We start from the raw sequence: 17,417 nt of genomic DNA, 5'->3' as shown, positions 1-17,417 counted from the left end.
TCTTGTTTTTCTTTTTAGGCACAGGAATCACCAGACGCATGTTTTCCTTTCAGATTGGAGTTATCTCTCAAGAGGAAGAAGGAGAAACATCGGCTGAATCAACTGCATTGTCTGACAATGTTAAGGTCAAGCTCCAGGAAACACTTCAACTTCTGCACCAAGACATCGGCCAACTAGGCAGAAATGCCAAGCCGATTCGTGCCATTCTGGAAAATTTGGAAGGACAACTCCCAGAATCAATCGAGGAAGCTTTGACTCCTGCAGCTTATATCGAGAGCCACCGCGTGCAATTTCTCCCAGCCCAGAAGCATCTGGCTGATCGCCTCCAACAAGAACAGATTGACAATCAAAGGGATGACTTCAAAGCTCGCGCCAAATCAGCTTGTGCTGAAATCAAATCTCTAAATGATGCTCAAGCTGCTCTCCAAAGAAACAAAGCTGAACTGGAGGCCAAACGGGATCATCTTCTATAGGAACTCAATCAAGTCAATCAAGCAATAGATACTGTAGATAATGACTTTTGCAAATTCCACCGGCCATCACCAGACTCGAAGGAGAAAAACAGGAGCCAGCTCGCCAAGGCATATCAACTTCATAAGAGTCTACGGCCAATCCCTGGTTCCATTGATGATGACAACAGAACAATTCAAAACAATTGATGAAATTCTCCTGCGTGCGATAAAAGTGATTCAAGAAGTTCTTGGATCGTTGTAAAAACTTTCCCAATGTTCTGCATTATAACTTTTGGAAGCTGCAAATGATCTGTCACTCACAACATGAACCCTCGAACAACGCAGATATCACAAGAATACACTTCTTTGAATTTTATTGCTCGAAGTGCGACTCATATCGTGTCGGCCATATCACAACTGATGTATCTAAATCATAATCGGTTTTACATAACTTTGCAGTAAAGGCAATACTCTTGGTATTGGCTATAACTAACATTCTGGACGATATTATAATCGGCCATATAATCAATCAATCAAGATTCGTCTAAAGAATTATCAGCTTGCATCGATGTAGACTCATAATCAGCTACTTCGTAAGAAATCCTTCTCCTATGCTTGACCAGAAAGGCAACTCATGTTGTCGTTAGCTTACTATGTGGGCTTCAGCTGATGCTACATTGAATGACGAATCGGCTGGACACTATCTCAACAGAATCATCGATCCATTTTATAAGACATTGGTGCATAGTAGACGGAATGCAACAATGGCATGAATCCAATCCTAACCCAAAAGCAAACTGTATGAACCTTTGCCATTAATAACGAAGAAGGTAGTAGGAAGAATCTTACTGCGATTGTCAGGTCAACGCACAATGCTCCCAATGTAGGAGACACAACTCCTTCGAAATCTTTTGAGCATCATGTCAGTCTTTGTTAAATCATCTTGACTCTTCCCCAATTTACGTAGCATCACATAGGGCATTATCTTCACGGCTGCACCTCCATCTACTAGCATCTTTGTAACCGGTTTGCCATCACAAATCCCTTCAAAAATAGAGCTTTGAGATGCTGCCTCTTATCATCCACTGGCTTATCAAACATTGCTGGCACTAGTTCCAAATTTAACTGTGCCATGGCTTCCTCCAATTCTGGCTCTTCATCTTCATCATCTAGTGCCATGAATTCCTTTGGCATTATGAAAACCATATTAATTGGCACAACTGATGATCCAGAACCTTGTTCATCACCAGCTTTTGGCTTGACATGCCATACTTGCGACTTGACCACCTTTTTGCTCAGAGTTCGCTCTTGTTCCTCTTCTATAATCTCCAGCTGGCGTAGCCTCTGGACATGTCTCTTCTGTGATCTAGTCAAACCTCTTGGACACCACTACGGTTGACTAGTATGATGTGTGTATGGCTCCTCATCTGGATCTATGCGCATTGGTTGATCATCTTGCACTCTGTCATCGGCCATTTTTTCTAGCCGATCATGTGCAGACACTCTTCTTCCAGCAGGATCATGGAGCATGGTCCTGCCCCCCAGTCGATCATGCACAGATATCCTTTTTCCTAGCCAATCATGCACAGGAGTAAGCTCACGTCGGTACGACTCATCATCATGACATGGCTTCTTATATGATCGGCCGCCTTGACCATTGCATTCGGGGCAATTATCTGCCGATGGCAATGTCAACCCTTCTTCCCAACAGTAGATAAAGAAAGGCCACTTCCAATGTTCTTTTTCACGACGTGCCTCTTCTCTGCGCTGCTGCCTCTCACAGTCACGCTGGAATTTTTTCAACAGCATCTGAGATGTGACACGCCTCTGCGGTGCCGAAGAACATTCGGCTTCTTCCTGCAGACCCTTCCCTTTGACTTCATCGGCTGTTGTACCCATGCTTTGGGATCAACGGCCCCAGATTTCTTAGCCGATGATGACATTAGGATCTTGGTTTGTGGGGAATTCTACTTTTTGGTCATGTCCACCATGTTGATGGCAAACGGATGCTGATCAATCTTCATCGTCCTCTTGGGAGCTTCAAACTTCAACTTCCCTTGCTCGAAAGCCAACTGAATCTGCTGTCAGAAGACCTTGCACTCGTTTGTATCATGGGACGTGGCCTTGTGCCACTTGCAGTATTTCATATTCTTGAGCTCTTCTTCCAACGAGATCTTGTGATATGTGTTGGTGCCTACCAGCGTTACCACCGGGAAATAGCGATGATGCCCGCAGACGCCAATTGGGGTGGCAGGTATTTCATAAACCACGAATAAATCCGCAAGAGCACGGAATACCGATGTAGCATTTTACCCGGGAGTATACCGGGGTGTCATTTATATTTCCGCAGGGAAAGCAGTGAATGAAGACATATAGACTAGTCGATGAACTTTATCTAGATTGGATATTCTCTTGCATAAACAGGGGTAGGATATATAACATGGTAGGAGGCAGTGTGACACACACTCAAACTACCCTCTAGATAAATAAACAAGAAAGATGCTAAAGGCTGGGAGCAAGGCAGAAGTTAGAGCTCGAGCCAACTATGCTAGACTAGCTATATCTATGCCATCTTATGGTTAGATCGTCAGAGATTAAACTACACAATAGGGAGACCGCTATCGAAGTAACGAGAGAAGCTCGTACACCCTGGCGGCTTTATGCACCTCCTACCCCCCATACCGAACATGGAGGATTACTAAGGCTCGAATAGGGCTGTCACTACCTACCGGCTACCTCTACAAACCGTGGGTATAGTTGACATCCAGCAACAATTAACTAATCTAGACACCATGTCTACACTAGTAAGCGATAGCGTAGTGTCCCGCGCAGAGCCCCCACCCTCCGGATGGACAGACATGCCACTAGAGCAAACATACGAATACTGGAGCTGTTGATAGAGTTCTACGGCCAATATGTTAACCATCGCAAGCATAGAGCGATCATGCAATACAAGCATTGAAAAATAACACAACCAGATCAAGAAGCATATATCCGATAACTCAGAACATACTTCGAGCAGATATCGGTAACCATAGTCTAATTCTAAAAACAACCGAATATTACAAGAGAGAGCCTGAGATTAACCCATACCAGAACTCCCGAGCAACTCCGGCAACTCGATGACTCCTAGACTTCTCCTAAACTCCACTCACTAGTAGAGAAGTGCTCATCTATGACGTACACCAAACGTCACTGAAAACGCCAAAATCGTCATACAATGTCATCGGTGACGAAGTTATGATGAATTTGACTTCGTCATTGGGCTCGCGTCACATATGTTCATCTGTGACGAAACAGTGGTTTTCGTCATTGATCGGATTCTATTCTATGACGAATTCCAGCTCGTCATTGATCTGATTTTCAATCTATGACGCTCATGATTTCGTCACAAACTGTCGTCTGTGCCCGCCGTTGTAACAGCATCGTTAACGGCGTTTACAATCGGTGACGAACCTAATTCGTCATAAGTTTTGTCACAATTGACCGTTTGGCAGCGTTTGGCACCATTTGCCACGCTGGCAGCTGATGATGTGGCGGATGATGTCATCGCCCACATGTCAAGTATCTGTGACGAAGCATAGAACGTCACTAATTCTTTTTTCATTGTCATGGCTGGTGACGCACCTATCTGTGACATAGCATGAACCATCATTGATTCTATTTTGTTTTGCCACGTGGCACCATTGGATTGGTAACAATTTTGTCACACATTTGACTTAGAAATCGTCATACATGTACCACAAATTTCATCACAGCATTGCAGACGATAATGCAATTCAGAATTGCAAATTGATACTATAATGACCACACAATTCCTTACATAGATAATTAAAACCAATATTCAACCAAGCATATAACCATGTTCACAGCATGACCACTTGACACGACTTGACATGACATAGTTTTCAGTTTGCAAACCTAAATAACAGCATATAATATAAAGTCCCCCCACCAGCAACTTAAGTTTTTCTTTCTTCAAAAGAACCAGCCAAACACCAGCACAGCAGCAGCCTTCAAGTTGAAGAATTGTTAGCATTGTTGCACAACATTTGCTTGATGAGGTCCAGATCCTGTTGTGTCTTCTCCATCTTTGCCTCAGCTGCTTCACTTCTCCTCCTCAGTTCGTCAATTTCATCTTGGACAGCAGCTCTTGCTTTAGCTGCTAGTTGTTCTCGAAGCTCGCTTTCATTTGTTGATGTAGATTTGCTGGATCCAGGAGTCGTGATGCCAACACTCTTCAGGAATTGGTTGCTGCTGTTCTGGGGGAGCACCTTGGAGATGACCTCCACACTGGACACTGTTGTGTCACCTTCAGGAACAGGTTGTGCCCTCAAAGCTTGCATATCAGACTGAAACAATCATAGACAAAGAGTTAGACATAAACTGATTTCTCTCAATGATCTAATATGACACAACATGTTTGTAAAGAAAGAAAACCAATGCTGAAAAGACAAACTGATTTCCCTCGTGATCTGATAGAAATAGGTTGAATGAAGGAAACAAATGCTCTTACAAGTGCTTCTCTTGCTGGTTCAGTGAGGCCACGTTCGGAGCTGGTGTGGCAGGTCTCGAAGGCCTCCACCGCATCTATTTCATCACTCTCTTCTAAGCTGGGTTCTTCTCTGATCCTCCTCTACTTTTGTTATGTAGATAAATAATAACAGCAAAGATCTCTCAGATGGAATGCAAATGTGCAGATACTTTAGTAGTAGGTATTTTTAACTTACATATTCATGTAGGTGTGCCACATAGCTTCGACAACCTGTTGCCTGATGAAACATGACTTCACCTTGATTGCGCTTGTTAATGACACATGTTTGCTACAAGAGAGTAAACATGTCAGATTATAGGTTAAGAATGACAAGATCCTTTGTAAACAGATTGTGTAAGAAGAAAATTTGACAAGATACACATACCATGTTCTTTGGATCAGACCAATGAACTACCAATGCCCTCCACTGTGCATCAGTCAGTTTAGCAACTGGATAAGTTGTACTAATCTGGTTTGTAGGTACACCATTGAAGTATTTTTCCTTGAGCCAATAACGCTCTTGTCGCTGCACGGAGCGCAGCATATCTGTGACGGCTTCTCTTACTGGCGGCTGTCTATCATCAACAGCCAAGTGCCCCTAGGCATATGACAAATACAAATTGAGTTAGTAAATCGAGGTTAACCATGTATACAAGTGTACCATTCAAATAGTAATGCACTTACAGATAGCTGAGACACAAAGCGTTTGTAGTACTTCTCATCTTTCTTGTAATCCTTCCAATGTGGTAGGACAGGTATGCTCTCCCGCATGATGACGCCAGCCTCTGATGCAAACTTGGCAGCTTGCACAGGTACATGAGGTCTTCTTTTCCCTTCTTCAACAGATATGGGCAATCTCCTTCCCATAGCTTTAGTCATCTTGTCCAGCTGTTTTCCCTTTGTTGGTGGTCTGGGCCTCCTTGGAGCTCGCTGTGAAGGACCTACAGAATGGAATTTGCATTGAATTAAATGCTTTATGTTGTTGCAAATCAGCAAGAGATAAGTTATATCTGACTGTAGAAAAAAAATTTCTTGCCTTCAGTCTGTTCATCTGTATTTTGTGCAGCACCTACAAAATGTAAATTCCATGTCATTAAATGTTTTTGTTTCTTGCAAGTCAGGAAAAGAGATGTCATATTTGAGTGACCAATAAATTAGTACTTGCCTTCAGTGTCTTCAGTTGGCTGCTCATCAGTACCTATAGCCAGTTCTTGAGCAGCAGAGGCCATGTCTTCTTCTGTAGGTTGCTCTTCATTCTGGACATCTGTCTCTGAACTGCTAAGCCTTTTTGATGTTCTTCTTTGGGTTTGAGAAGATTCCTCATCTGGCTGTTGACCTGCCCTCACTCTCTTGCTATTCCTAGTTCCTGGAGCCATTTTGGTGTATCTCTTCTTCTTTGAAGGGAGGGCTGTCTTTCTAGCAGGTGGAGGATACTGTCAAACACAAAAACAAGTTACTCATGTGCATTTGTAAGGTAGACCATATATTAAATAAGAGGCATGACATAAAAAAGATGAGCCTGAAAGCAAATGCATATCGTAAACAACAGTTTCAAAACATTAAAATGGAATGCTATGATTTGGGAACCACAACTTTGAAGATAGAGGTAGCACCTTAATTGCCAAGGGTATTGGCTCCTCATCAGATAATTTAGTGTCATCATCAGAACTACCTCCTTGGTCATCATCGTCAAGGAGATACTCTGATGAATCTGAATCATTACTATTTGTTTTCTTGTTTCCTTTGTTTTGCCCCTTCTTTGATGCAGATGGTTGTACAGATTTTTTTAAATCAGAAGCTAGTACGTGCAGCCCCATTTCTTTCATCTTCTTAATATTGTTGGCCACATTTCTATCCCGGCTTCTCTCATAGTCGGTTTGTGAAGGTTCAACTACTTGCAAGATAGATAAGAACAAGGAAATTGTGTCTATTAGACAACGAATACTAGTTTACTATAAGACCTAAGAGCTACTTCTACCGACAATAAAGATAACAGGTGCTACCTAGTTGTGCCTGCTGTACAGGTAAGGGATACGACCTAATAGGGGTAAGAAAGATAATAGGTAAGAGGTAGCATCAGTTTGTCTAGTGATTTGAATTAAATGATGATAAATAAAGAAAAATAGCATTCGGTGGGAGCTAAAAGAATTTATAACCCAAATCTGTCAAACATTCCAGTATATTCCACTATGACCAATCATGTCTACACTAAGCCGATACTAATAATCAATCAGTTTCACATATGACCCAAAATCAGCATGCTCAAAGTAATTAGGCAGATGTCTAAAAACTGAAATTGTGAACAGTACAGGTCGATTACATACCTTCCTCTTGTTCTGCAGTTTGCTTGCTACGTTGACCCCGGGTTGCCACCATCTAGGTCATCAGAGGAGAAGCAGATCCGGTGCGTTGTTGGCGAACAACCAAATCCTGCAATGGTTAGGGTTAGATTGTGGCCACAGAGATCTGGATGGAATGAGATAGGTGAATGTGGCGATGAGGTAGAGGGGGTTGCAGCGATTGATGCTGGAGACGACGCAGGTCCTCGCCAGCTATGAGCTCCCGGGCCCGGCAGAGGCGGTTCATGAGGTGCAAGCAAGGAGGACATATCGAGGGAGAGGTATACGTGCCGATGAGAGATAGGGTGAGGCGGTGAGGTACCAAGTCATCGTGGTCGAGGAAGCCGGTCGTCGACGGCGGTTGTTGCCCGGCGGTGGCGGCTAGGGTTGGAGAAATGGGGGCGGGGGGGGGGGGGGGACGAGAAGTGGAGGAGGTGCCGAGGAATAGGGGGAGGCGGTGAGTTACTAGGTCGTCGTGGTCGAGGAAGCCGGTCGTCGACGGCGGTTGTTGCCCGGTGGTGGCGGCTAGGGTTAGAGAAATGGAGGCGGGGGAGGGGGGAATGAGAGAAGTGGAGGAGGTGGCGAGCTGGTAATGAGGGAAATAAGGCGATAAATGGCGCCACTTTTGGGGGGGCGCGAAATATTTTCGTCCTGACGCCTCTTTTGGCGCTTTTTTTTGTGGCCAGATTTTAGATTTTTGGAAATATTTTCTGCAAGTTTTTAGATTTTTATAGGTAGGGTATGGTTTTATATCATTTATTCATTGTTTAATCAATTAAAAATTACAGTAATACGTTAACTGGCTTTGAAAATTGAACAAATGTGCACGACATCATGATACACCTACATGATCATCCCAAAAAAGTTTCGAATGGTTTGGACAATGTTGTCCTACACATCACGTGTCTCACCTAGTGCTAAGGGCAAGTGTGAGAGATGCAAGTCATTTGTGAGGTTGTGCATCACAAATCTCTTAGATTCAGTTGAATTTTTTTTGTCAAGATTACTTACATAAATGAAGTGTCCATGCAAGTTTTAAGATTTTTATAGGTAGGGTATGGCTTTATATCATTTATTCATTGTTTAATCAATTAAAAATTACAGTAATATGTTAACTGGCTCTGAAAATTGAACAAATGCGCACGACATCATGATACACCTACATGATCATCCCAAAAAATTTACACTATATATAATTTACATAAAACCAAACTAAAATTTAGAAAAAAGAGGGAATGGAAAAAAATTTTAGATAAAACCAAAGTAAAATTTAGAAAAAAAAGAGGGAATGGAAAAAAATTGGCTCCGGTGGGGTTCGAACCCTGGAGCGTGAGTTCAAAGTGGCCTGCCTTTCCATTGCGCTACTGAAGTGTTTTCGATACACTAAGAGTCCATATTTATTTAAACTAAATGTCTTGCGTGGATGACTATAATAGCCTGACCCACACCACTCGGCCGACAGCCCCTCCATTTGTCTCTTCAGCTTCCTCCGCCGCCACTCCTTGTCCCCTCCCCGCATCTTTCTCCGCCGCCGCAGCCGCGGACCTCGAGAGACCGCCTCCGCCGGGCCCGGGATGGGTACGGCCGGGAGGAAGGACCCGGCGCAATCCGAACGCGCGCGCCACCAAAAGCGCGACAAGAAAGGCAAGTTCACTCGCAGTGCATCGAAGGCGGGCAGGGGCCCGCCCTCGCCGGCGCCAAGCCTACAGTCGCGCGAACCGTGTCCTCGGCGGAGAAGGTGGCGAGGGTTCGCCGCGCGTCAAACGTCCCTAGAACGTCTGCCTTAGCGGGCAGGGCAGTGAAGGCTCGCCGGAGCTCCGCCGCCGCCGACATCTCTTCCCCCCGGTCAGTCGTCCCCACCGCATGCCCTGCATCGTCGTCGAACCACAAGGTGAGATAAACCAGATTGAACCTGTTGTTTTGATTTGCATAGCCCCTGTTCTTAGCTGAACCACTGTTCTTAGCTGATTTGCATATCATCTAATTCATGTTAGGCAATTATTCTTTTTAGCAGAGGCAAATTCAAGCATCTCATTAGGCAATTTCCTTGAACATTTAATTTACATTACCCCAAGTCATGTTCAGGTTAAAAATACCCTACCTCATAATTGTTGTCATTAGATTCAGCAATTGACTACACTGAACCAATGATAACCTAATTCATTTTGCAACTTTTTGACCAAATGACTTCCACAATTTGCAAAATGAATGCATAATGTGTTTGATAATGCTTTCATATTTCAGAAGTGCCACTGTTAGCTGAAGCTGACTGAAGCATTCTTGTTATTCTCAGATTCTAATGCACCTGGCCTCATACTGTACTGGGTACTCATGTTGCCAAATGGATTGAATCCATCAGTAGCTAAGGCAAGCCTCAGGTTCCTCGGATCATCTGCAAAATCTGGAAAGGTGTTGCCAAAATCCTTCCATGCTTCCCCATCAGCTGGATGGCTCATCACATTGTCAACTGGCTTCCTCACTTTCTTGTGCCATTGAGTTTCCTCAGAAGTTCGTTTTGAAGCAAAAATTCTTTTAAACCTCGGTATAATTGGAAAATGCCTCAAAACCTTATGTGGAACCCGCTTGGTCCCAGTTTCATCTTGCCATCTAGACTCCTTGCATACTGGGCACACATTCAATTTTTCCTTGTCCTTCCGAAACAACACACAATTGTTCTTGCACACATGTATGTTTTCGTTTGCAAGTCCCAATTCTCAAAGGTATTTCTTGGACTCGTCATATGATTTTGGCAAATCACTCTGAGGGTATCCATCTGATATCAGCCTCAACATTGTGGAAAACCCTGTATTGCTTATTCGATAACGAGACTTGACATACAACATCCTCACCAAAAAAGAAAACTTTGAATGGCTAGAACTCGGGCTAAGCACCTTCTTTGCATCTTCAAGAACTCTTGCAAACTTTGGCCGTCCTTCATCAGCCTCTGCCGCTGCATAAAGCTCTCCTATCATCTCTGGCACTCCATGATCATCATCATAGACATCATCGTCCACATCCACATGTATCCCAAAGTCATGATCTGCTCCTCCAACCTCGTGCTCTAAATTCTCAACTACATTAATATCACCAGGCTCCCCATGATGAATCCACCTTGTATATGTAACTGACATTCCATAAACGTGAATATGGTTCTCTACTTCAAACTGAGGTAGCATCCTTTGATTAAGACAATCACAGCATGGACAACGTATCTCGGTGTCTTCAGGGAACCTGTCACTAACATGTTTCATGAACTCTTCAACTCCTTTCACATATGCAGGTGTGAATGGTTTATCACAAACCCAACTTCTATCCATCTGTCTTGCCAATAAAAAACCTCCTATTCAATCCCTAAATTTGATTAAACCTAACAATATTCAAAACCACAACAAACACATGCAAATATGTAAAAAAAATTCAAACATATAGATGCAACCTTGCAATCTGCGTCGCCACCATTTCAGTTTTGACCATGCCGCCGACACCTCTGCCGCCCTGACGCTGTTGTGCTAACGCCGTCCACACCTCTGCCTGCCCCGACGATGTCATGCCCGCGCCGGCCACACCTCTGCCCGCCTCCACGCTGCTGTGCCCTCGCCACGAGCGCCGGTGTTGCTGTGCAATCGCCACACGACAGCCGGCGTTTCTGCCCCACCACGATCACCTCCAGCCGACTCTACCTCACGCCGCCACCTCTGCCTAGGTCACGATCACATGCCACATCGTGGTTGTAAGGCCCAAGGCCTCTGATCAATTCAGTTAAGGACCCAACATTCAGTTCTCATGTAAAAATTGTTCTAATACAAAACTTTCATACATTCACCAAGAAAGTGCGCGTAGTGCAGTGGTAGGGCGCGAACCTGTTAACCTGCTAGTTGCGGGTTCGAAGCTCACTACCACCGCTGATTTTTTGCCCCAAAAAAAAAGCCAGCAGATCCAAATCCCTCATGTTGGACCCGCTCTTGACGTCGGGGGGTGGGACCTGCTACTAGGACGGTAACGTCAAAACCACCTGTGACGAATTGGTTTCGTCACTAAGGTAGGTTGCACCCGCCCTTGACATCGTGGGGTGGGACCCGCTAGCAGGACGTAATGGCAAAACTAATCTGTGATGAATTGGTTTTGTCACTTAGGTGCTGCAAACTGTCCATACAATTGTGACGTTCACCATTTCTAATCTGTGACGAAAAATTTCATCATTACAATGCCCATCAAATCTATGACGATATTGTTTTTAATTCAGTGACGTTCCTTTCATTTTCGTCATCAATCTTCGCGACAAAACTTCGTCAGATCTACATCATGACGAAAATGAAAATTTCATCACGGATTAGAACATGTTCTGTGACGAAACTTAGCCGCATCATGAGAAAATCGTCATAGATGAGCATATTTCTAGTAGTGACTAAGCCTAAAGACTATGCAAGATGAACTTGAGAAGAGGTGAGTGTGGGGGGTGTGTGTGTGTGTGTGTGTGTTCTAATCTCTACCCCCCTTGTATTTATAGTAGGGAGCCACGGGGTGACACCCTTGCAACTGACCTAAGGGACCAACAGGGAGGTGACACGTGGCTTGGTTAAAGTGGTGGGGCCCATGGGCCTGGCCGGCCGACCAGGGTGGTCAACCGATGGCCCTGGGGCTCCAACCGCCCCCAACTTCCTCTGGTGGGCTATCCTGGGCTGCCTTGTCCGAACCCCGTTGGTCTTGGCTGGTCTTGGGTGGTCTAAACTGAGTTCTTGGGCTACAATTGGTCCATTTGAGCCTGAATCGGTGCTCTGATAATTTCTGTGATTTTATGTCGGGCCAAAGTGTGCTTGCAACCTGCATATTAGCTCAAAAATACAACTTGCATTTTCTAGAATGTGAAGTGTGGTTTAGGGACTTTATTGAATAAAGATGTGTGTAAGAAATGCAAACTCCCATGATTTTCTGATCAAGTTGACGCCTGGAAATGGTCGTTAGTGAGTGTCAATAAGATCCCCCAAGCTGTCCTTTGCTCATCCGGGCAAAGTAGGATAAATTAGATTGTTGATAAAAAAATCACTTTGACTCATACCTTACCTATCATGTCATAGTCTGAAACAGAGATGTTCATCTATAAGCTTAAATAAGTTAGCTATCATACCTTTGCACAAGTATCTTACTCCTTCATGGGGCTTCTTAGCTGTCTCCTTGTCTTGGGCTGTTGAGAGTTAGAACGGTGCATGAAGTAGTTCTTACTTGTTCATCGATCTGCAATCCATCTGGAGACACCTTTTGAAAGATTTTTGAAAACATGGCAAAGTTCCCAGGATGATTCTCTCGAAGCACTCAACTTTTATTGTCCTCACCAGGGCAATATCTGCCTTCAGTCTTTCCTACTACTATAAAGCCTTTGCGGAGCTCAAGGTAGGATAAGAACAGGGCATACTTGTGTTCTATATATTGTAAAGTCAAAGAGAGGATCCATGGAGAAACAAGTCATGCAATCTTGATCAAAAGGTGCAAGTGTATGACTGGATGGATGGATGGATGAATGGATGTGACCGACTCCTTAAGGCATTGGTTCTCTCTCTCGAATCATCCCTGTCTCTTTTTTTTGAGATATGGCTATCGCCTCTCTCTCTCTCTCTCTCTCTCTCTCTCTCTCTTTTTGGGTCATGCTTCTTTGGCATGCCATCTTTTCTCTTTTTGGGGCAACCAAAGTCTAACTTTATTTTATTTCAAGGATGTTCTATGAGAGAGATTACCAAGACATGAGCATTTATTGTTGGGGAATGGATGGATAATGGTGCTAATTCCTGGTGTAGGAATGTCACAAATGGATGGGACATATATGTGCTTATGATCGAGAAAGCATGGAAAGCATCTCACTAGGGTCACACAATTTGACAAAACTTAACAGAATATCAAGCAGCATATGTGTAAGGTTTTTCGTGGAATGTAACATATGGCTTTGGTAGGACTTGCTTATCACTGGGGAACTTGCCTTTTACCTTTTTGAAAACAACTCCAAATTTCAAGCATCACTAGAACAAACTTGTACAACTTTATTTACCATATCTATATTCACAACAACTTAGACTTGGATCAAGCATATGCAACCCATGGAACTTTTAGGTTTATTGGCAAGGTATTTTCATGACCAACAGATTTAAACTTAAGAGAACTCTTATTGCCAAACAAACACAACAGATACGGTAGAACAAAGCAAAACTCATCCTTTTAACTTTCATAAGGAGTTAAAACATTCTTACCACGCATGATGGAAAGGGAAATAAAGTAGTAAATATTTATTCTGTTCTGGAAGTTTTTATCAAATTTTATTCAAAAAGTAAATAAAGGATACAGTTGACTTAGGGGAGGGAACCTCCCCCAAGCTAGCTCTTGGTTTAGGTTCCGAAAAGCAGGATCATTCTCCATACCTGATTAGGTTGAGGTCGTTTCGTCCGTACCTGGAGAAGTAGTAGCAGTCGATGACATCTTGTTCTTCTTGCGCCATATTTTCTTGTTCTTCTTTGGTGGCGTAGACGGCGCAGTAATGGGATCCTCGGGTGTTGGATAGACGATCTCCAGATCTTCCCATATTGTATTGGTGATGAAATCAGAGATCTTCTGGTCGTCTTCTACTGGCTCAGTTGGGGGAGTATGAATCTCCCAATCCTCCCAAGCTGGCTTGGAAGGGGAGTGATAATCTTGATCATCCCAACCGGGTTCTGCCCATAACCCCTATTTCTTGCTATCCTCATGGATCAGGAATACTTCCCTCTTGTTTTGAAATTTGAACTTCATGGTCTTTCCCATAATGCGGAGGCTGATTCTTCCTGTCCCTACATCAATTCTGGCGTTCGTGTCCTTGAGGAACGGGCGCCCAAGTATGAGTGGAATCCCAAGATCTCCTTCCATATCGAGGACTACGAAGTCCACTAATATGTACATAATCTTGACTTTCACCATAAGATTTTCCACGACTCCTTCGGGATATCTCACGGTATAGTCCGCTAGCTGAACACACATAGTAGTAGGGGAAATTGATGGATAGCCTAACTTCTCAAATGTTACCTTGGGCATGATGTTGACGCTGGCTTCAAGGTCACACAGAGCGTGATAACACTCATAATCGAAGATTGAGCAATTTATCACTGGGGTTCCCAAATCTTCTCGTACTATAGCTGCCAATTCGCCCCACACACCACTTGTGGGGCATGTAAGCTTCTCTGCGTAGCTAAGGGGTGTTCTCCTAAGTTGTTCTTTCCACATAGCATTTATGACATTGACGCTCCCTAGAGTTGATTCGGGTTGCCCTGGAATGTTCCCTAGTTTAGCTGCAGGTGTGGCAGCAGCTAGCTGAGCCAATTGAGTTTCGATCATCTTGTTGAAACTCAGCTGGTTCTTGATAGCGGTGGAGAATCCGTCCATCTTGGAATGGATGGTCTCCATAGATTTGTCTGTAGCGGCCAACTTCTTCTGAAGGGACTCATTAATCTTTGCTTGGCCATAGACAAGATCTCTCAAGGTAGGTTGGTTAGGATTGAAAGAATTTGAATTGCCATTACCTCCTTGGTAATATGGGCGCGGTTGATTCCACCCCTGACCTCCTTGTGGACGAAACCCGTTGTTGTTGCCATTGAGATATAATGCTTCTTCTTGGGTTTCCGGGCAATTATCACCCGAATGTCCAACATTCCCACAGACCTCGCACGTCATGCGAGTTTCCAAGGCTTGAAGTGTTTGCATTTGAGCCTTATCTTGGGAATAATCCTCGAATTTCTTGAGAAGGAGATCAATCTTCATAGCGAGCATGTCGGCCTCCTTGACGGAGTGCATGCCTCGCTGGCGTGGTTGGAGGCGATCATTGCTCCAACCTTGGTTGGACACCATCTTCTCGATTAATGATGTAGCTCTTTCAATGGTCAGCGAGAAGAAAGCTCCACCCTCAGCGGCATCCACATGATCATGGGATGATTGAGTCAACCCATTGTAGAAGTTCTGAAGAATGAGCCAATTGTCCATTCTGTGGTGCGGACACGCTAGAATGTACTCTTGAAGTCTCTCCCAAGCTTCAGAAATTGACTCATTGGATGCCTGCTAGAAGTTTGAAATCCGTCCACGAAGAGCATTGGTTTTGCCCGTCTGGAAGGACTTTGCGAGGAACGCCTTGGCACATTTGTCCCAAGTGTCAACAGCAGCCTTGTTAGCATAAAACCATTGCTTCACTCTCCCCAAAAGAGAGAACAGAAATAGACGGAGCCGGATTGCATATTGCGATACAACCTTGATAACAAAAGTACTGCAGAGCTCCAGGAACTGCTGGAGATGAGTGCTGGCATCCTCATTGGCCTTGCCACAGAAAGGGCTGGCCTGCACTATCATAATGAAACCCGTCTTGATCTCGAAATTTTCCCCTCCGGTGTTAACCTCGGGCCCAGTGGGGACCTGGTTAGCAGAAGGAGCAAAGTAATCACGGAGTGTCTTTTGGGCCATAGCTTGTGAAGCTGACGACGATGCGATGACTGGTTTGGCTGCCGAGAGTGAGATTTGAGGAGGTACGACATGGGGACGAACTCTTCTCAAAAGTGACTATGGATTGGAATGAAAGTTTTGTGGCAAGTCGAAACCGGTCATACACTACCCTGTTTTCATATCAACAAAAACAAGAAAACAAATCCAAGTTAGCCTGTTTAGCAAGCGAATACCAATTTCGATTTTGTTCATAACTTTCTCTATATACTTCAATCTGTGCCTTCCCCGGCAACGGCGCCAAAACTGCTAGTTGGCGCCTACCAGCGTCACCACCGGGAAACAGCAATGACGCCCGCAGATGCCAATTGGGGTGGCAGATATTTCATGAACCACGAATAAATCCGCAGCCGTATAGAATACCGCTGTAGCATTTTACCCGGGAGTATACTGGGGTGTCATTTATATTTCCGCTGGGAAGGCGGTGATTGAAGATATATAGACTACTTGATGAACTTTATCTAGATTGGATATTCTCTTGCATAAACAGGGGTAGGATATATAACATGGTAGGAGGTAGTGTGACACACAAACAAACTACCCTCTAGATAAATAAATAAGAAAGATGCTAAAGGCCGGGAGCAAGGCAGAAGATAGAGCTCGAGTCAACTGTGCTAGGCTAGCTATATCTATGCCATCTTATAGTTACATCATCAAAGATTAAACTACACAACAGGGAGACCGCTATCGAAGTAACGAGAGAAGCTCGTACACCCCGGCGGCTTTATGCACCTCCTACCCCCCATACCGAACGTGGAGGATTACTAGGGCTCGAACAGGGCTGTCACCACCTGCCGGCTACCTCTACAAACCATGGGTATAGTTGACATCCAGCAACTCTTAGCTAATCTAGACACCATGTCTACACTAGTAAGAATTACTCTAGTGTCCCGCGCGGAGCCCACACCCTCCGGATGGACAGATATGACACTTGAGCAAACATTACGAATACTGGAGCAGTTGATAGAGTTCTAAGGCCGATATGTTAACCATCACAAGCACAGAGCGATCATGCAATGCAAGCATTAAAAAATAACACAACCAGATCAAGAAGCATATATCCGATAACTCAGAACATACTTCGAGCAGATATCGGTAACCATAGTCTAATTCTATTACAAACAACCGAATATTACAAGAAAGAGCCAGAGATGAACCCAAACCAGAACTCCCGAGCAACTCCGGTGACTCGATGACTCCTAGACTTCTCCTAAACTCCACTAAGCCTAAAGACTATGCAAGATGAATTTGAGAAGAGGTGAGTGTGGTGTGTGTGTGTGTGTGTGTTCTAATCTCTAACCCCCTTGTGTTTATAGCAGGGAGCCACGGGGTGAGACCCTTGCAACCAACCTAAGGGACCAACAGGGAGGCGACACGTGGCTTGGTTAAGGCGGTGGGGCCCACGGGCCTGGCCGGCCAACCAGGGTGGTCGGCCGACGGCCCAGGGGCTCCAACCGCCCCCAACTTCCTCTGGTGGGCTGCCCTGGGCTGCCTTGTCCGAACCCCATTGGTCTTGGCTCGTCTTGGGTGGTCTGAACTGAGTTCTTGGGCTACACTTGGTCCATTTGAGCCTGAATCGGTGCTCTGATAATT

The 17,417-nt window shown here is 44.5% G+C and overlaps 1 non-coding gene across 1 annotated transcript; it reads left to right on the top strand.

The window, feature by feature from the left end:
* The first annotated feature begins 15,315 nt into the window (after positions 1-15,315).
* LOC120643198 lies at positions 15,316-15,422 on the top strand. Its single transcript, XR_005662888.1, has one exon. It is a non-coding gene; the product is annotated as a small nucleolar RNA R71 (small nucleolar RNA).
* Positions 15,423-17,417: the final 1,995 nt, after the last annotated feature.

This window comes from Panicum virgatum, chromosome 7K (genome assembly GCF_016808335.1).
Source record: "Panicum virgatum strain AP13 chromosome 7K, P.virgatum_v5, whole genome shotgun sequence".
In the NCBI taxonomy this organism is placed as follows: Eukaryota; Viridiplantae; Streptophyta; class Magnoliopsida; order Poales; family Poaceae; genus Panicum; species Panicum virgatum.
This window is presented reverse-complemented; position numbering and strand designations above follow the sequence as displayed.